At 35.1% G+C, this 6,923-nt stretch overlaps 1 protein-coding gene across 1 annotated transcript in view; it reads left to right on the top strand.

The window, feature by feature from the left end:
* Nucleotides 1–6,716: 6,716 nt before the first annotated feature.
* LOC145266994 (neuronal acetylcholine receptor subunit alpha-10-like) overlaps nt 6,717–6,923 on the top strand; it is a 616,119-nt gene continuing 615,912 nt past the window's right edge. The window contains exon 1 of the mRNA XM_080122868.1: nt 6,717–6,923. This exon is cut by the window's right edge and continues 418 nt beyond it. The gene's annotated coding sequence lies outside the window, so the exon portion shown is untranslated.

Genomic DNA, 6,923 nt, shown 5'->3' with positions numbered 1-6,923 from the left:
TCAGTGTTTAAAGGATAAACGGGAGTATAACTCAATGAGTCATTTATCGCACTAAATAGACCCCTATGCGAAAATTTTGGCGAAGTGTTTAGATCAATAATCTGCTGAAGTAATAATTTCATGTCCCATTATGATGGTTCAGATGTATATAATTCATCTGTTCAGAATTCTGTTTTCTGTGCGGCCAAACTCGTGGAAAGCAAGTTCTGGTTAGCAACTTTCAACTTAACATTTAAAGCTAAAGACTCTCACGTTTTCAAAAAGCTATCGGTAATAGTTGCTAGAAGTCCTATAGGCGAATTTATTTTCCGAAAATCATTGTCGTTTACAGCAATTAAATAAAGTGAGTTCGATTTACAATTGCAGCAGCACATTCTGGGTATCTGTTTGGTTCAGGTTGAAATTTATTGGAGTGTATATAGCTCTCAAGCGAAGAGTAACCCAATTTATCAAGTCTAAATGCTATAAAAATATACTCTCTGAACATGAAATAGAGGGGTATATCTGATATGAACGTACGGAAGTTGTCCCAGTAGAGTAGCGATACGCAATGTGGTGGAGAGGAATATCTGAGGACTTGTTTCTCGTATATATATATATTATTCCTTATTGGAATTATTTATGATCAGATAATAAATAAATATGGATTTATAAGATCAAAGAATCCAACCTTGATCGCCCTTCGGGGCCCGTGGCGCAGTTGATAGAGACGTTGAATCTCTACGGTTCCAGATAAACATTGTCTGAAGATAGCGGTTTCAATCCCACCCAAAGCGTGCCAGAGGTAATTGGTAAAAAATGTGGTGAGACGACAACAACTACGGATGACAGTGATGGCTGAGAATGCAGTTAGGAGATTCGAAGTTCCTATCCGTCGCGGTTACCACCTGACGAAGGCCAGAGGAAGTTGGCCGAAACGTTGTGCACCAAATAAAAAAGATAAAGATGAGACTAGTAGTCCGAAATAAAATAAAATTAACATTGTTTCTCGTAGTTTAAATTTTAATTGAGGCAATAAAATGATCGGAAAATCCCAACGAAGACAGCACAAATGATGGCCAGAGTTATGTGGTTAAAAAATATTTGAAACGTTAGCAAATTGTTCATCAGGCATCTGAATGGCAAATAAAAATAAAACAATCAGAAAGTGCTAAAATGTGATGTTAAATTCTGACAATTTATCCATGCATTTACGTATCCCCTATTTACTGTTTCTAGCTTTTCTCCTTCGTTCTTTACTTTCTCATCCATTTTCCCTACTTTTTTTCTCTTTTTTTTGTTATTAACCCCGTTTAAATTATCCCCATTGTTTAATATTGTCTATAATTTTATGTACTACACTTTTCATCAAACCGTATATGTTGCACTTATTTTTATGGCTATTTACACTATTATCCTATACTTATATTCCCATGTAAAAGTTTAATATCTTTAAACTATTCTGCTCTTCTGATAAAAAGCAGTTAGTTTCGAAATGCTATCGGATAAAAAGGTATTCATAATTTTCTCTTTTACTTTTCTATATTGGTCTAATGATATAATAAAATTATATATAACTTTTATTACTCATCATTCATTTTATATTATATATATATATATATATATATATATATATATATATATATATATATATTACATGTATAGGTATACGGTGCGTGACAAATTATTAACGAGATAACATTTTGTTTGAAAGTGTCAGAAACTTACCGGTAGTTTCGTATCAAAAGCTTCGGAATGTTTGCAATGGTGTGCTGTGAAAGGTTTGTACTATTTCGCGCAATGTTAACAACTTGCCATCGTAATTGTCAAATTATTAGCAAGACAGATTTTCGTCAATAAAATGGGTCGTAAAGGTGGTTTGATAAGATCTGAAAAACATACTATTACAGAACAGCTAGAAAAAAAGGTAAAGCTACCATCGAAATATCGAAAATGATAGGACGGTACCATCAAACTGCGAAGAACTTTGTCAAGGACCCTAGAAAGGTACGTGAGAAAGCGGATGAATGTAAATCTAGGGGTGTTTCGCGCCGTTCTCTACTCCAAATAAAACGTGGAGTTGTTAAGAACCTTCTCCAGACAAATCGGGAACCTTATCCAGACAAGTCTTTGACCAAGCCGGATTAAAGAATGCCTCAAAAAGTAATCGATGTGGCCTGCTGAAAGAAGTGGTCCAATCTATAAAGCCTGTGACAAAGCCTCCATTAAAGCAACATCACATGCTACACCGATTGAAATGGGCAGAGGACACCAATATTTAGTATAAATGGTAATTAATAAAAACCTGGAGAAAGTGCTCAATACTGTTGTTGAGAAGATATGCGTTTTATTTTTTATTACCGTTTTTTAACTGTTCAGTTACGTTTTTGTTTCCACCATAAACGAACTTTTCTGTAAAGTCTGAGGAGGCTACATAACGGCTAAAAAACGGTCATGTAGCTGAAACAAAAATGTAACTGAACAGAACAAAAACTGTAATCAAAAATAAAACGTATATATATATATATATATATATATATATATATATATATATATATATATATATAATATGCATACGAACACCAACACACACAGATATATAACTTTGTACGGATGATGATCTATATGCACTCAATTAATCAAATATTGGCTCAATTACCCAAAAGTACGGTGTATATATATATATATATATATATATATATATATATGTGTGTGTGTGTGTGTGTGTGTGTGTGTGTGCGTGCGTGCGTGTGTGTGCGTGTGTGTCTACAGTCATGATCATATTTATTGGCACGGTCCAATAAAACCTTATTTAGTTTAAAAAAAATCCTTCAGAAAAGTTTTAAATCAAAGGAAATCACAAATTTCAATATATTTTTGTAACTGCTTGTTGAAAATCGACTCAACAATCGAATATAAAAAAATGGATATTAAGAAATTACAAACGATATTTCAATGCTCAAATTTATTGGCACCGTAATTCTAATGATCGATTGTATGGCCTTTAGCCATAATTACTTGCTGTAGTCGTTTATTATAGTTTTCCACTTACTTGTAGCATTCTTCAGCAGTAAATTTAGCCCATTCCTAAGCGAGATTCTTAGGCTTCCTCTCCATTGCATTCAAGTTGAAAATTGAGGTCCTGGCTCTGGGATGGCCCCTCCAAAACATTGATATTGTTGTCCTCAAGCCATTTCTTAGTCAGATTAGCCGAATGCTTTGTGTCATTATCTTGCATGAAGCACCAACGTCGGCTAAGTGACAGCTCTCTAGCAGAGTCCTTCAGGTTTTCATTCAGGATTTTAACATAAACCTCATTTTTAATGATACAATTGCCCTTAACAAGTCGTCTTGGTCCAGTGGCAGCAAAGTATTCCCAAAACATCAAGCTGCCTCCGCCGTGCTTCACAGTTGGCATGGTGTTCTTAGGCAAGACGACTACGCCAGATCTCCTGTAAACAGAAGAAACACTATAATGGCCGACTAACTCAAATTTCGTTTCGTCGGACCATATAACATGTTTCCAAAAGGCAGCATCTTTATAAATATGGCGCTGTTCGAAAACTAGCCTTGCTTTCAGATGCACAGGGAGTCTTCCTCGGGCGACATGCTTTCAAACCAGCTCTCTTCAAATCTCTACAAACTGTGTGTCGAGACACGTTTACCCCAGAGCTTTTCTGTTCCTCTACCATCTCCCCAGCAGTGATCAATAGATTTTGGTTGACACGTGAAACTATTTTTCGCTCTGCTCTCGCGGAGAGTAGCCCTTTTCTATCCCGACCTTCCACATTCATAACGTGACGTTGTGATTTGAACTTCTTTACGATGGCTCGAACGGTAGATTTGGGAATGTTCAGCTTCTTAGAAATCTCAGCATAGCCCTCCTCTTTGGAAGGTAACGCTCTCCCACCCTTCCCGAGGTTTCCGCCGTGCTCATTAGTCTAAACCATAACGTGAATTCCTTGATTTAAATTAATTCAAAGCAAACGCTGTCTAAAAATATCCTGAAAATTTTTTTTTTGAAATTAACATTAAATAAGCATAATAAGGCTACAAAAAGGTAACGAAACAATGTCAAACATGGAATTGATTGTACTGGTAATAGATGAAAATAATAAGCCGTGCCAATAATTTTGAACACGGTAATAAAGATATTTCGTTCGTTATTTCTTTAGTATTCAATTGCTTTGAAATCCAATTGTTGCATCGGAAAAAGCAGTTCAAAATACATATGATACTACCTTCGATTCTGAATATTTTATGTGATTTTATCAAGAAAATATGATTTTTGTTGAACCATACAAATAAATATGATCATGACTGTATATATATATATATATATATATATATATATATATGTGTGTGTGTGTGTGTGTGTGTGTGTGTGTGTGTGTGTGTGTGTGTGTGTGTGTGTGTGTGTAGAATACATACATATGTAGTTATTATTGTTCCGGGTCGCATATATATAGACATCTATGTGCACACACATACATACATGTATGTATGCATACAAACATACCCAGAAACGCTTAAACGTACGCACACACACACACACACACACACACACACACATATATATATATATATATATATATATATATATATATATGATGACATATTTCTATTGTACATAATATACACATTTTATTACAATAAATATAATTTAATCTATAGATATCTCCGAGATCTACAGCAGATATGCTTACAGTTATAACTTATAGGATTAGCGAATCTCTCGATGGAGGCTACCTTTCTGGGGCAATTGCTCTTGAGTATGGCATAAAAGTTTACTTCACAAGCTCTCCATCTACGGTATAGCTGGAAATGTCTTCTCAATTATTAAATCATTTCTCACTGATAGGTTCATAAAAGCAGTGGTTTATGGGCAGAAATCGGAAGCTCTCAGTATTAATGCTGAAGAACCTCAGGGGTCCATCCTGGGCCCAACTATATTCCTGATCTACATTAATGATCTTCAAAATCACATCCTTACATCATTCCTAGACATTTTTGATGTTGACAGTACTATCTATTGTAGCACATCTAAGACCGTAAACGACCAAGTTCTCTCTGATTCTATCTCCTCCTATCTTGCGCAAGTGGTACAATGGGGAAAGAGGTGGCTTGTTACTTTTAATGCAGCTAAACCCAAGCGTTTATCTTTACATCATCAAAGCTCTGACCCCCATCTGGCATCAACTGAAATGAATTGCTCTTGTCTTGAGGAGTCCTTATGATTTGACAAGCTTCTGGGCTTGACCTTTACTCCTGATCTGAATTTTTAACACATGCATTAAATCCGTTGCCAAGGCCGGTGAAAAAATTGTGGGATCCTTCTATCGATCCAGTAGATATCTCACTGGTGATGTAATTTTCTATATATATAAGATCCAGGTACGACCAGGGATGGATTACTTTTGCCACATGTGGGCAGGAGCTGCTAAAAAGGACTTATCCTGCATTGATAGAGTTCAAAGTAGACTTCCTAGACTCGTAGGGTATGTCATTTTCTCTTCCCTAAAACCTCTTTCTTATAGAAGAGATGTTGCGAATTTGTCTCTGCTTTATGGTTATTTTCATGGGAAGTTCTCGGCTGAGCTCCAATCTATGGTCCCCCCTCGCCTGACTTTCACAAGAAACACCCGCCCAGCAGAAAACACTATCACTAATTTCCCCAACTCTTTATCTTTGCCTAAACCTAAACGTAGATTCCATGAACAAAGCTTCTTTCTTAGAACTACACGCCTGTGGAATTGTCTTCCGTTTTCCTGCTTTCAAGCTGACTACAAAATGGTTGTCTTCAAGTCTAACGCAAACAAGTTTTTGATGAACCGTTAACAAATTTACCCAATTTCCGTCATTAACGATTACCATATTGTCCAATTTCTACTGTACACTCTTTAACCCTTATCTTCGAGTGACCTCTTGGCCTGGATAAGTGGTTAAGTCCTATCTAATATATCACCAATTAAAAACGAATAAAGAAAAGTTATAAGCTTTTATACTTTTCGCATTCTTTTTTATTCATATATATATATATATATATATATATATATATATATATATATATAATGCGAATCTTTGTTGAAAAATATTTAACTGATACGCTCGAATACTATAGGAAATCGTTAGCATATACCATCAGTTTTTTTTTATATAACGTGTGAAATCCTTGTTTGGATGCATGAGTAACGCGAACAGAAATATGATATCAACTATACGTGCAACATGTTTGTTTCAACTTGTAGACATATTTCAAGTCCTTTAGTGCGTGCGTAAATTTCTACTATAGCCGAAAATTTTATTTTATTTTATTGTTTTATTTTTTAATTTTAAAATGTTTGATCTATCTGCTGGTAGCTCTAATGCGAAAAGGTGTAGCTACAACGCCAAATGTTTTGGTTTCGAATCTAGTTGCTTGCAGCGAAAGCATTTTTTGCAAATTTGGAAATCAGTGATATAGAGACATAATGTTCAGTAGAAAATTGTGTCTGTAATAATTAATACGATATCTGCATGACTTAAACTATATTAAAGCGGGAAAGTCGGGAACCAGCCACTAGTGCATATATAAAATTATATTCACTGCTTGACTTTTTGTTATGTTTTTTATGTTATTTAATATATACTATTTATCACATATTACTGTGTTTTGTGTTTGTTTTGTTTACATGTGTGTGACGTATATGTATGTGTGTGTGCGTGTGAATGTACAAACTCATACGCTGTCAATAACTAGATATGAGCATGCAATTAATCATTCCTGAAACTCCATTATTTACCTGCATATTTCCAGGTTGGTTCGGAGAAATATGACAGACATAAAACGTACTTTCTCTCTATTCTCTCGATAAAGATAAATCACCCTTTCTACCCCCATCAGAGTCGTATATCATCATTATTTTATACCGGTCATAGGCTACATCATCGTGATCATCCATCTC

This window comes from Euprymna scolopes, chromosome 4, assembly GCF_053919585.1.
Source record: "Euprymna scolopes isolate OS-2025 chromosome 4, ASM5391958v1, whole genome shotgun sequence".
Taxonomy (NCBI): domain Eukaryota; kingdom Metazoa; phylum Mollusca; class Cephalopoda; order Sepiida; family Sepiolidae; genus Euprymna; species Euprymna scolopes.
This window is presented reverse-complemented; position numbering and strand designations above follow the sequence as displayed.